Raw genomic sequence first — 15,213 nt, forward strand, 5'->3', positions numbered from 1 at the left:
CAGAGACAATGAAAACCGGAACCCAGGACAGCTGTTTGGATGGAGCGGACAGTCACTGCCCTGCCAAACCCATTGAAGCTGCGTTCATTTACACCAGCTGAGACTTCTGCTCGTGGCGTTTGAGGCAGGGCTTCGGGCAGAGGTCTGCATAATGAATAGGTTTTTAATTAATAACTGCCTAATAGAATGTCAGGGTTTCTTCACTAATGACAGCAGCCTTCAGCAGGGCCGTCACAGCCACAGCCAGTTCACATTCTGGAGAGAGCCATGTGGCAGAGCCCGGGTCTTTCTTTCCTAAATCATGTATTTCAGAGCACAACTGGAAAACGTTCTACTACAAATATTAAAAAAGCAAAACATCTTAATTACGCAGCTGATTTTGGTGAGATTATTCATCAGTTGCTCACTAAAGATTTGCAACAGTCACAGTAATGCAGCAGGACTGTTTCAGAGGCACAGTCCATGTTTTTAAGAGGCTTGCTCTCAGAGTGCACCTTTTAATTCCACACACAAAGGCTTGAGGAGAATCATCGCAACATCCTTCTTAATTGTAGATTATATTTTCTAATTTTAATGGCTGGAATTTGATGTTCCTTGCAAAAGACAAAAGAAGGTGAATTTCCCTGTCACTCATCTCAAGCTTTTGTGCCGGTTTGGCCCTGGTTTTGGTTGCCTGTCAGACATTTATTTTTTGTAATACATCTGGTCAGATAGGTTTCAAGAGTGATTTACATCCCCTCACCACTGCATGGTGAGGTTTTCAGTGAGGTTGTCAGAGAAAAGTTGCTAAATGCCGTAAGACTATATTTGTCAGAAATCAGATGTGACAATCAGTGCAGCCTGGTCCTGCATTTAGCCATAGTTTTTCCCTGCAAATTAGATTTTAATTGCAAATAAGCTTTTCATGTGAGACTTGAATTGGTATAAAAATACACAGATATTGAATCTGAAATGTTCAGCTACTTCAGTTGGCAAAATAAAAGGTAATGTATGAAACTCATGGATTGCTCTAGTTCAAGACAAATGAAAAGATGGTCATTCCAGAGGGGTGGTTCCTATTGCAGATAATAATGTCAAGTGAAGACTATAGGAGCAGAAACAATAACTTTGATACAAAATTGTCATTAATGCAGGTCTTGGCCTCACATCAGGAGCCACGTTTCTTTTCCCTGTGCACAGCCATGAGCACTCAGCTTCACTCTGAGGCTCCCCAGCACTGCAGGGCTCTCTGCAGCAGCATGGGCCCACCCAGGGCCAAATTCCCACCACCACTCCAAAGTGAAGGAGTTACTGGGGGGGGGATTGTGCCCCAAATTCTGCCACCACCCATTAGTACTCAATACTGACCTCGTGGTAAACACATGATTTTACAGCATGTTACATCATGCCATTACCTCCCATGCTGATCAACAGCACATTCCAACCCTAACCGTTCTATGATTATGTGGATCTATGATGAAACAGAACTATTCTGTTGACTTTTGTCTTTTTTGATTCTGACAGAGACTCTTGGGACATACACTAAGGAACAGGAATTTGGATATCAGCACAGATTTCTTAAGCAACTTAACATTATAGTGTATCCTCACCTGCGAAACGCTCCTCAGAAATGAGTGCACTCTGTGTTGCATGAAACAAAAAGCATGTGGGATTATTTTGTTCTCACTGCATAAAACACTCCTGAAACTGAATCCTGAGAAAGCTGTGTCATACAAAATGAGTGCAGTCCTCAGACACTGCAGGTGGGCTACAGCCATGTGCTGTGAATCACACAGTGTGGCTCAGGAGTGATCCATAAATCTCTCCATGTTCCATTGCTACTAACAGCAACAGGCACTTAGAAATGCATCGACTGCAGCACTTCAAAACCCAAGATGATTTTTGTGTAGTTTGGCTGTATAACTATGTTCATTGGAAGTTTATTGTCCAGATTGAATAGCCCCAGGCATTCTGCTTCAGTTTTGGTATGGGTCCATGTATCATCCTTGCAGGAAGGATTGTCAACTTCATTAATCTATGCACTACTGATTTTTTTCACCTTCTAAAATCCTAATGCACTGCACAGCCTAACCTTGCAGTGATAGCCCAAATCATACTTGAGGAGCTGTGGTCTGGAATAAAACCACGCATAAAATTGAAATATAAACTGATTAAAATAAACAGTACATAGCCTAGCTGCATGTGACTGAGAGTAATGTGATATTGTAATTACTCATTGCATCCCTACCTTTTCAACAGGTATCCTCAAACCACATCCAGGGTGTATGTATGTTTCTGCTAAAATATACATATACCCAGGTATTTTCAGTCATAATTCCTCAGGAAGCTCAAATAATTGCTGAAGCCTCTCCATGGTTCCTGTCTAAAGCTCAGTGTGACTTTGAAACGTGTTGGTTTACCTTATTCTGCATTTGAGATCATTCACATCTGTGCAGTGATGCTGAGAATGGGCATTCCAGGGAAACAAAATATTTTCATTTTTAAAGACATGAACTAACAGCAGCAACAAACATGAAAAAGTGCACAGGTCAGAGGACATGAATGTACCACATGCACCCACAGTGCCTGGTATGTATGATGTAGGTGTGCTGTATGAAAGGTACGTTTCATGTACACATTCATTCAAGCACTAACACATCAACAGAATTCAGAGGTAAGTGCCAAACAAGAAGGCACAGGAGGAATGACAATGATGGCTAGATAGGCAAGCAACAGACCAGAAGAGAAAGGCAGAGATAGGAAAGTGTAAGTGACCAAGACCAGACTTTCCTACCACAGATGTATTTACTTATAAAGCTTTGAGAGAAATGAATCTGTAGGATCTTCATACTGGGTTTACATGAATAGACAAGAATAAATCCATCTAGAAGAACTTTATTGCCTCTAAACCATGATGAAAGAAGGATTAACCTTGAGGAAACAAAAAACAGAGAAGAATGGCTGGTTGCCCAAACCTAAAAGGACTTCCTGCCCACTGCCACATGTGCACTTCTGTGATGCCTTAAAATGTTTTTGTTGGAGGGAAAAAAAACCACAATTTCAGAGCCAAGTAATTGCCACTCTTCTATTGAATAGTGGTTAATCAGACATCCGGGGAGAATTGGGTTGATTTGAATACTTTATTCTAAAGAGTATCCAGCAATCATGTTCTGACTAAATGGATAATCAAATAAGTCACACTCTCCATTTAAAAATGTAGTCATTGTTAACGGACCTAATATCTGAGCGCACAGTTTTGTCACTGTATCCAGATACAGGGGCAGTTAAAAAAGCACAGTCCCTTCAGGGGCCCAAAACACTCTGAAATTGGCTCCAAGCACCAAAGCTGAAAAAAATCTGCTTCATTTTGGATAGTCCAACTACAAGGAGATAGGATATATGCATGCTATCAGTTCCAACATGAGTCATATCCCAATAATAAACTTCACAGTAAATTGAAATTTATGTGGCAGTGAAGTTAATGGAAAGAATCAGATTTTCATTGGTTTTACAATATACTTTAGTAATTTGTTTTCCAGTGGGCTCAGCTTCCTATCGTGGTGCCTGCATCCTTCCAGCAGCAAAAGACAGCACACCTGATCTTCAGCTAGTCCATAACAGCCAGTTCCCACACAGGTGAGCAGGACTAAACTGGTTTGAAATAGCCGGCTCTAAACACTTTGTCAAAAGGAGAAACCTGGACTGTCAGAATCCAGGCAAATTGGAAAAGAGATCTCAACAGAATGAAATATGTCTCTTTTTCCTGTTCTTTTACATCTGTGATTTCCTTCCATGAGATCAGGTCCATCACAGGAAGGAATTGGTTGTTGTGGTTGTTGTTATTTCTGTTAGCAGCACAAGGCACCTTTTAGAGATCCTGATGTGTTAAGCGATAATAAAAATGAGGTAGGACCCATCCCAACTAATTTAAGTTGCCTAAAAAACAACTCAGGTGTTGTCTTTAAGTTCATCCTGATACCCTCACAGGAGACACTGATAAGCCATTATTCCCCATATTTTTCATGATTCTCTTGAGTGGCAGCCAACCACGAGAATCGAGCCCATCTCTTAAATCCTTCTGTAAGAGTGAAAAGGCGCATTGCAGACTGGGAGAGGAAATGGAGAGACAGCAGGACCTGTGGGACTTGCAACTGTCCACTTACTTGTCTGACCAGAACTGGCTTCACTGTTCTCTATACTGCCCCAAGAATTGCAAGGCTGTTGCTCAGGGGACAGAGTTTTATGTAAAATATACACACCTCCAGCTAACAGCAGAAGTTAAGGTACACAACTTGCTTCAGTAATGCCGTTATAGACACCCTGGGCAAGCTCGTATAGCAATAGAGCTACCTCAGAGGACCAACCTCATGGATTCTTTCTGTAGGTACCAATAATGAGGAATTTGACATCAGGAAACTCAGAATTTGGGCAAGTTCATCAAAACAGGAGGATAAACCGGAAACTGCACAAAACTTGACACTTGTTTTGAAATCAGAGATTCTATAGGAAAGCAAATCTTGGTCTTTGAAGAAAGTGAGACAGATATTTCGGTCTGTTAAATCCTGGCAAGGGCAATTTGAATCAGTCATGTCAGAAACACAGTCATCCTGTAGGAAGAGCTCCAGAAAAGAGATTAGCAGTTGTTCAAGCAGGAAGTAATAACAGCAATTCAGCCTCCTCCATGGAAAGGTAATACCACAACAATGTGATGTTCCTGGGATAATGGAGCTTTAGGCTGGTGAGTGAGTTGATGTCATTGATAAAAGATAGACTGGAAACCGTGATTACTCCAGTGAAAAAAATCTCACTCCATGAGAAAGGGCATAAATCATGACATGTACCTGAAAAACATCCTGACAGTACGCCTGAGAAAACAAAATGGCTACAAACACACCTGATATAATACAGAGATTGTAAAGGTGATGTTGATAGTGATATTCCATCACCTGGTATTTTAGTACTGTGTGAACCTCCAGGTCCCATCCAAAATCAATGAATTCTGGACAACAAATAACATTTCATAAAACGTCTAGTTTTTCCCACACAGCTGTGGAACCAAAAGCTGAATCCTGACCTTTTGGCATCCTCTGAGCACAGTTATGTTGTGCCTTGACCCCCCTAAGAGGTGAGGTCCCATAGCTCTCTTCCACCCTTTGTCCGTATCTGTTAGTGGTATGATTTCGTAGCGTTGTACTTTGCTGAATGGCTGTAGGCTATGCAAGTACCCTTGTCTGCAGCTGGACCTGCCACTTAAAAAAGGCAGGATTTCAAAGAAATATGTGATCCATTCTTTAATTATCACTCCTAAAACAACACAGAGCACAAAAAGAAACCGAGCCAGTGGGAGATGAAGATATTCACTAAGAGCAAACTAAGAGCAAAAGCACTGATAGCAACTTGGCGGCCTAAGGAGTACTGAAGACCAAGGAGGCACGATAATGAATAGGAATTGTTTTTGCAGGCACTGAATACAGCCACTGTGATTTGGAAGCTGTATGAAGATCAGAGAAAAGTAAGGAAAAAAAAACCCCAAACATTATTAAGACTTTAGTTCTGAGCAGGTCCTACATAACCCCCAGAGTCTGAGCTTGGTGCTGTGATAACACAGCTCACCACTTAACTGGAATGCTTTCACAGCAATATATAAAATGATTTCTAGGAAGATGGAGCTGCAGCTGAACCATTTATCACTGCTCATGGACTGGCTGAGTTCAGACCAGTTCAGTCTTATGGGCAAAGATGCTTCTTGGGGCTCTAACTCCAAAGCACATATATTAGCGTAGGCATCCTTTACTCCATGATTGTCACTCTTTTCCTCTGCATTGGAAACTAAACAAATCTGAACTCTGCAGTGGTAAAGGATCCCATAGAGCCCTTACGTGTCCAGAATAGTCCCTTTCCAATTTCAGGGACTCTGCATTACCAAGTGTGGAAAATATATGGGCAAAACACCTCAAAAGAACTTCGGTTACTGTGAAAAATATAACTTTCCTTTCCCAGGAGACAGAAGGAGAGAGACACAGACAGGCAGATTTGACAGACGAACTACTAACATTTGGACAGAGAAAAATATACGAAGGAGATCAAATATGACTGCTGAATAATGGAAAAGTCAGGGAGAACACAGTAAACTTTTGAATTGTGCAAAGAGAAGTGGATCCTGGGGAGAGTTTGGAAAGATGATAGAGACTCTGGAAGGTCTGTAGCTAGAGCTCTGTCCTAGGCAAGGAAGAGAGACGGGCTGAGACACAAGACTGAGCAGAGAGAGGCAACAAGCAAAGGGTCAGATCTGGAAGGTGTCAGGCTGAAAGCTCAGGCTGACTCCACATAACCCAATAAACTAAGCAGGCACATGAAGAAAACACAGTTGAAGTATAGGGGAGAGGCAGATGAGTCACAAAGGAGAAGGAGATCTTAAACAGGGGTCAGGCAAAATCTCACATAGGAGGGGATATCCAGAAAAATATGTTGGCTGCTGTGCTGAAAGAGTCATTGAGTTGGATGACACAGTATTTCCTCCTCCAAAAGTGCTGTAAAAGCTCTGTGCAGAGAAGTTTCAAAAGAAAGACTGAATCAATCCTAATTTAAGCAAGGAAAGAGCTGGGCAGAGGAGCACTATGCAGCAGCCACAGAGGACTCATTTGCTGTAAATATAAAGGCACAGACTAAAAGGGGAGATATACAGTGCAGGGTGATACCAAAATCACATTTATACGTTGGTATTTCTATTGCATACATATACAATGAAAATTCTTTATGAGTTTATATAAGACTGACAAAAACATTTAAAATGAAAACATTTTAAAATAGGGTAATGAATATATTTCTGAATTATTCACTTAATAAGAGTTTCTGTATTTTTCAAGCACAAAGGCTGCAAGGTAATTAAATGGGTATATAAACCAAGTGGATATCATGGTCAAACAGACATAACCTATTGCAGGGAGATGCAATTGAACCTTCCCCATATAATTAACAAGCAGTCATCAGCTTGCTCAGCCCCTGCAGAGATGTGCTTTCATTAGCCTGTGCTGGCTATTGATAGCTTCCCGTATTTCCATCATCCCCTGGAGCATGAGGCAGCTCTTCACACTTGTCTGTATGCAGGTCTGGTTGGTCAGATGTGGGGAAAGACTGCTAGGGGCCAGCCAGGATAATGATTTTTAGCAGCTGAACTACAGAATCCAAGGCGATTATCTAAAATGAATTCAGTTTGTGAATCCAATTAAAAGTGTTTTAGCACCATGAGAAAGCAAAGGTTTTCACTGCAATTACAGAAATAAGCTTATGCTAAGTATTTCCCTTACCGGAATGCAAAGCAATGTTTGGGGAATACACTTCTGTACCATCAGCAGTTTATAGGTACTGTAGAAGCTGCGCAGGTTTGAAAGCTCAGCCCTGGTCAAGGGAGAAATGAAGCAAGTCTGAGCAAGTTCCCACACAAAGCTAGGAACTGGAGCAGGCTTTTGATTTCATGGCACCAGGAGCTGACGAAGGTCTGAAGCCAGAAGGATTCTCACAACTGAAGAAGGAGTTCCTTGTTTTATAATTTTAGGCTGCCCATTTACACTGGCTCGTAGCCACAAGTCCAAAAGTAAATGAGTGCAGCTTTTGTGGGAGTGCAGAAGTAGTTCACAGTGACTGTGGTTACTGGGATCATTCATCTGATGATAAATATGATCAGATGATATTATAATCTAGCATGTTAATATTACAAAATATTACTATATTTTATATATTATATACATAAAATATATATTTCACTATATATTTCAATATCTATAAATATATATTTATAATATATATATCATATAAAATATAATATAAAAATATTATGAAATAAGATTGTAGCAGTCCACCGGTGTAATTATTTTTTCTGTTGTTACTGTATGTGATATTGCATATATCTCATCATGGCACCATAAAAAAATAAATCAAAACCCTTTAAAATAATCTCATTCAAAATTGCTATGCAATACTCCATTCCTAAATCCCATTTACAAGTTTATCATCCAAGTCCAGAGACAACCTTGCTGATCTCATTTTACATGTCTTTCTCTTCAAGTGTAAGGATAAGGGTTTCAGCATGAGCGATTCCCCAGAAGCAAGATAAATCTTATTTTCAGATTGTGTGAGTGATAGACACTGGCACTGACCTGCTTTTTTTTGAACTAAAGGAGTAACTATTCTACCTAGGCAGAAACAGAGATAATAATTGATGTACGGTTGTGCACTTTTCAGTGTCAGGATGAATTAGATGATTAAAGTAGATCTAAAAAGATCAGGTAGTCTCTGTGATATTTAATTCACAATCTTTATTCATCTGATGAGATTTCTGGCTCTTGCTGCCTGACTCAGCACAGCCACAGTTGCTATACACAGGTGGAAGACCCACATAGAGGTGGTTCCTCATCTTCATTAACTCCTCTCTTCTTCCTTATGCCTCTCTAATGCTGGCCTTGCCATACTCAGTCAAAATCTTTTATTATATCTCAGTACCTTCCAGGTATTTTTCACTGGGTCTTCATAGTCCTTACCAACCTGGACAGCCTTGACTTACCCTACAAGACCCTGCGTGCAGCCAGGGTATACAGAAAATGCTTGCAAAGTGTTGCCTAGGACTTGGTACCAGGAAAATTTTAAAAACCCATAGGACAGCTTGAGGAATGTGAGTGAAACATCTCTGAGAGGCTCATTGCATGGGTTGTGCACTAATTCTGAAACCTGAAGTAGTCAAACCCCTGATATTTAACTTTTTATGCAGTTGTCTAACACTGGAACTTGAAGTCAGCAGAAAGATTTACTTTTCTCTCAAGTGTTTTCAGAGTGTTGGGCCCTCCTGTGCAAAGGAGCCACTCGGGAGTTTTGACCCTGGGACCCCTGAAGATAGGAGCAGAGCAGATGGAAGGAGTCTAAAATTTGGGTGGAGGCTTCCCTTAGCTTTGTTGGACTGGGTGAAAACAGTGGTGGCAGCTCAGCCCATTCAGATCTGCCTGATTTCAGCCCCGCTCTCTTTCCAGTGTGCTGCAGCATCAAACGGTGAGAAAATCTCTGCGAGCCTGCAGACCCGAGCAGCAAGGCTGTGGGGTTCAAATGAGTCTTGGCTGTCTCCCAGAGCAGGGCTGTGAGCCCAGCCACCGATGAATGAACCTCTTCTGCCGTGTAGGCTCAAGACACGCGTTTCTTGTGAAGGGAGCTGCTGTGAAGGGAGACATTCACAGTTTCTCAGAAAGGACAGCAATGAAATCAGGTGTCTTTGCATTTCGTAAGCTCAGATAATGCCCTCATGCTTTAAGGAGGATGTGCTATGGAGATAGTAGACTTGTATGAGAGGCACATTTCTTTGAAGAGGTGTCTTGGGTTTGGCTTAAATCACAAGAGGAGAGGAAATTTTGGGAGCTCAAGGGAAACAGCTCTGTGTATCTCTTCTGTTGAAAGTGAGCTGACAAAACCCTCAAAACCCAGTTCTTTCACTTTCCTACCTGCTTACTGCCTGTTAAAAGGCTGCCTTGGCATCTGTCTTGACAAGCATTGCGGCAATGACAATGAAGCGTCTATGGGACAAGAGAGGTGCCCAATTAGTACCCAAATATCTCCTTCTAAATCATGGAAAATATTCCTCCTACTCCATTCATTTAAATGATGCAGACCCCAAGATAGGAGCAACCCAGGGAGGGATAACCATGTGCAAATGAATTGTTGGCTTCATTTGCATTTCCCCACCCTTTTTCCTGTACATGGAAATAGATATGTATACAGTTATATGTATGAAATATCAAACATACTGCTATCTGTGGTATTTCCTTTGGCTGACAGAGGGTGACAGTGCTAAATGTTTTGAATACTGATGTAGATACACTTCGATAGGATTATTTGGGAACCCAGTATAGTCAGTTCTGACACTGGTTCCTGGCATCTAAGCACTGTAGCACTGAGCGCCACTGTGTCCCAAGCCCTGTGTTCAATATTTGTCCTCTTCTGGCTTCATTAAGTGTAAGGCTAAAACTAGGTCAGCCTGGTGAGATAAGTGAATACCTTAGTTATACGTCTCACTGGCATTTAGGGGTTATAGAGGTGGCAAAGAAGCTCATTTATGTAATACACAATTCAATGCACTCCAAGGGGAAATATTTGCTGGAATTCACTGCCAAAAATACATGCTTAAAAAATTTAGCAGCTTTGGGGGATAAAAATTGGACTTGAGCAGCTATAAGTATGATTTGCTACTTAAATCTCTTCTGAGAATCCTATTAAATTCACCTTCCACAGCCTCACAAGCTTCTATCTTCTCCCCCTGCCAACTCCCTAGAGAAAAGGAATGTGTGGTGCTGGACAAAATATTACTCTAATAGGGGGCTTCTCTCACAAGAAAAGCTGGAAAAACACTCTCAGATCCTCAAATTACACAGGATTCAGTTCTGTACAGACACCTTTCTTGACGTGTCTCTGAGCCAGTTTTGTCTCCCTTTTACTGACCTGCATGAATACTTGATGGCTATTAACCTTCCCACACAATTTCAGAAGCAATCGAGAAGAATGTTTAGAACCAATTTCCAGATACTCCTTTGTTTTGGTCTCTTTGTGCAGAAACAAAGAAAACTAGAGCCTAAAATTATTCTCCTTTTTGGACTTAAAAATACTGCAGTACTGTACAATGGTGCAGATGGTGAGAGACAGGGCCTGTTGCTGAGAATATCTGCTCCATTTCATAAAAGCTGTGAACACACCGTGACCCTGTCATCCTGTCTATGTTTAGCTGAGCTGTCTGGATGCAAGAGAGCCTGGAGTCTGGACTGTCTCCAAGATGCCTTGTGCACACTCAGCTCGTCCTTGTAGGCAACCTGAAATCAGAGATGCAGTTTCCTCATACAACCCTAACATGCAGTGTGTATTAACCCTCTGACCTCCCATCAATCTGCACCTGAAGAGACTTTCCATGGTCATTTTGTTAAAAAGAATAGACATATAGGATTTTAGAGCCCAGATTTTAAGAGGCACCTTGGTGCTTATCCATGCTCATAAACAGGTATGTATGGCCCAGGCTACATCAAAGAGGACATGGGGAGGTGGGACGTGAAGGTGGTGAACAGCACCTGGATAAGGGCCTTGTGGAGTTAAAAAATCAGAAATCTCCTGGGGGGAAAAAAAAAAATGACAGAAAAAAATCTCTGGTTTCAATATGGGAAAGGCGGTTTTGGGGAAAAAAAAAAACAAAACACTTTCTAATATAGTTATAATTTTTTGAATGGTTTTCTGTTGTATTACTAATCTCTGATATTTATTGGGTGCATTCCTCAGAAATAAACAGTCATGCAAAATCACACTTTGTCTAATTGCTCCCCTAATGAGCATGTCATCACAGTTAATTTTGCATTTTAATCTCAATTATGGCTATTTATTTCCCCATCCTTGAATCAAGCATACTTCTTCAAGCGCAGCACTTGCACTTTATGAACCCAAGCACCACACACTGCTTGACAGCCAGCCAAACCCGCATTAGCCTGCTATTTCAATCACATAGTGACCAACAGGTCCAAAAGGTTCAAGGAAAACGAAGGTCAGGGGCTGGTAGCTGTGTCTGCTAGTGATGTAAATCTGTGCTCTCACAGTGGCGCTGCGATTTCATCACTGTATCTCACTCTAAAACACACCAACGGGTGAAGTCATGGAGAATCTACAGCGTATTCTTGAGAGATAAGGGGATGTTTTTTATAACAAGGGAAGCGTCTGGATTTTCCTCATGATGTGTGCATGGATAATCCATTTCTTATGGAACTGGTCACTTGCATTTTAAGACATTGAAATAATTACCAAATGCCAGATGTGGAAAAAAGTAATCATCCTGATTTTGACCCCAGTTTTAAGCTTGTGTTAACTTTTTATTTAACACACACTTAAAACTGATGCTAAACAATAAGGGGGCTTTATACTGTTGTGACAGAATGAGTGCATATTTTGCCTCCAGTTCTCATAACTGCAATAAGGGATCTGATGAATAAATAAAATTTAATGTAAGCTCTGTATTAAAAGGTTGTCTCCTTTTAAGTCTCCTTATTCTGACCGATTATCTGTGGATATCTCATATGTTCCTACTGCAAAACAAAGGCTAGATTGCATTAATTAGTTTACAGTACATCTGATTATTAATATTTAAAAGAGGTCCAAATCTCATTTGTATTTTCCGAGCATACTGGAGGTCATCACTTTTATTTCCACATCTAAAACTCCATGAAGTTTTGAACTAACACAGCTTCCCTACCAAAATAAACAGGGAAGACTGCTGGAGGATGGCCCCTTTTGTGGACAAAACCAACACTGAATTTCTCAGGTTTGAAGTTGCACAGGTGCTGATACTGAAGAGTTCATGTAACCCTATCTGAAGGCAATTCATTACAACACTAAGCACCCTATAGAACCACTGAGTCCTTAATTCTACCATCAGACAGAGTGTTTGTCAAATTCTTCTCCTATATCTGGTATCAAATATAGAATAGCTGCTTTGATTCCTACTGAAGATCAGATAAGTACCAGCAGCAATAAGTGGTAGTTCTCCAGTGTCTTCCTTTGCCCTGCCTGGTGCAATATCCCCTCGCTGAGTACACCAAACCTAGCCACAGTCATGCTGCTTCTAGCACAATGCCAGGACCCTGAATTGAGAAGAAGGGTTTCCTAAGGTGAGGCAAAAGAAGCAGTTTCAAGTAAAGTTTGGCTTGCCATTGCTGATTCTGGGTCAATGTGTATGCTCTGTATGTTGCTCATGCAACTCAAGCTTGTTTAGAAACGGAGAGTCTGAAGCATGCTTGTATGTGAGGATGACACAAGGGATCAGGAGCTCTAAGGTCAAAGCTGTAGTGGTAAAATTAAGAGCCTCAGGGCACTGGCACTCATCTGTCTGTACTCTTAGGTGACAGCACAGTTTTGACCCGGGCCAGCAACCACTCCAACAAGTAATTTACTGCCACCATTCGGAAACTAGCACAGCCAGGAACCTTTCCCAACAGGCAGTGGCAATGAGGCCCCCCTGCTGTATGGAGCAAGAGAATATAATGATGCCATGGGGGATGCCAGGCCAGCTGGTCTCTGTACCACAGATCAGGCACTTCTAATTTTTCACAGGAATATACCGTGAGAGTCTCAGTCATGCTTATTGCATCCGGACGTATTTCACCTTTAACTTGTAAAACAGCAGCACTTGGACAGACAATTTGCCTGAGTTTGAGCCAAAATTAAGGAAGTGAGAGTCAAATGGCAAGTCCTTGCCCAAAGGATAAAGCCCTAGGGTTCTGAAGAGAAACATCAGCATCTTAGGAATTCACTAAAGGCTACATTCTGGGTATTTGGGCATGGAAAATGTCAAGCCACATGCTTGGAAAAAAAAAACAAAACAAACTAACTTCTTTTGGAAAAACTGTATGCAAGTTGAAAAAAATTCCTAATGCAAAGTATAAGGCGACTTTGATGATAAAGTCACTCCATTAGTGATGATACCTGTAAAAAGCTCCTTCGCATAAGGAGCCGTAAAGCTGCAGAGATAAGATTTACTTTTATTAGTTCCACCAGCAGAGCAGCAGTGGTTCATCAGCTTTAGAGATGTTTAGCCCATGGTGCGATCAGACTATGCTCTCTCCAGCAGACTGCTGGCTAGTAATTTCTGTTTAGGCTGCATTAAAGCCTTGAATAATTTCCAGCAGTTTTATCTTCCTCTTGGTCAAGCAGGAAACATTGAATTCCTTTCCCAGCATCTCTCTTAAAGGTTAGCTTACCAAGTGAGGCCTCTGGAAAGCTGCAGAAATAGCATGTGGGCTGCCACATAAGGTGTGCACAGCTGGGGTTTAGCAGCTGTGAGCTGAAAATCAGTGTAGAGCTCAAAAAAGACTGCTTCCAGACTGCTATCTTGTTGGGTTTATTTATTTTCAAATTTTTGTTATTGCCTCATGGTCGCTTTTTCTGGTCATAAAGAAAGCTTCTCGCTTTCTTTATATATGACATTAAAATTCTCCTTTGCTATGCAGTCATTGCCGGCAGTTCCATCTTTTATGCTTCACTGGTGTCAGGTTTGTGCACAGCATCTTGCAGAGATTACTGAGTCTGTGGGAAAATATCACTGAGCAGCACGATGGTGTCGCTGCTGAAACCTATCCTCATGTTTGAAAGCCCTTAATGCACTTGGACTTTACTGGAGAGCTGATTCTGCTTGAAAAATAACACGTGATCTCACTCCTCACCTGTGGCCCTGATCTATGGCTGCTTTCTATATCACTGGAACTGCTGCCAAAGGCCAGACCAGGGGCAGCCTGGACACAGCAAGAAGCAATCTTCAGCATCTGCTTCAGAGGCAGTCCTTGCTTAGCCACACATGATCAATTAGCATGTTGCTCTAACCTAAGCTGGGCACTGAAAAATTAGCAGTGCCTTTGCACTCCCTTCTGGTTAGCACTCAATCTGTTCTCTGATCTTTATTTGTTTAGTTTGTATTTCTACTGTGTTATGGAATATCGACAGGTATCTGGGTTCTCAAGCTTGGAGCACCTGTTTCTTTTTTAGAAGATAATTTAAATCCTAGGAGATGCATCATCATTCTGGGTTAACTCCAGAGAGCAGTAACCTTGTGGCATTCTGGAATCTGCTTATTTACCCACCTGTGTATTTGGCTTTTCATGTCTATATTGTTTATTTATAATGCAATTTCAGTGACTGCAGTCTGGAACATACCACTTATCTGGAGGTCACTGGAAAATAAGTAAATATGCACATGAAATATTGATGAACCATTTTGCCTATGGTATTTAAAATTCTAAGCAGGAAATTAGGGCTTGATCCAGCAAACTTCACCATGTAGCTAGTTCCATTGACTTCATCAGCAATGGCAGGCCTTCCGTGTATGAGGGTATTTTCAATCTTTGTGCGTGACAGTGACATGAAAGTGATTTAGAAATGAACACATTTCTCTAGGAATGTCTGAATCTCAGTGCTTAGCAGTTTGGGAAATCAGTTTTATTTGTGACGCATTTCAGTGAAGCCACATTCAGTGCACTGCTGTTTAAAATAAGCTGTTGATGTTTAGTGAACACTGTAATGTAATGGTTGAGTCAAAAGGCAGTAGTGTTTCATGCCATATTTACAAACACCCCACACTGCAAAATATGTTCAATATTTCTTACTATTGCCAAAATCTGATGACAGGACCTGGGCCAAAGACTCCCCACTCCCTGGGTCTCAGCCAGGCATTTGAAG

Source organism: Pezoporus flaviventris, unplaced genomic scaffold, assembly GCF_033815535.1.
Source record: "Pezoporus flaviventris isolate CSIRO_AGI_PZ_B2104156 unplaced genomic scaffold, CSIRO_AGI_Pfla_v1 ptg000045l, whole genome shotgun sequence".
Taxonomy (NCBI): Eukaryota; Metazoa; Chordata; class Aves; order Psittaciformes; family Psittacidae; genus Pezoporus; species Pezoporus flaviventris.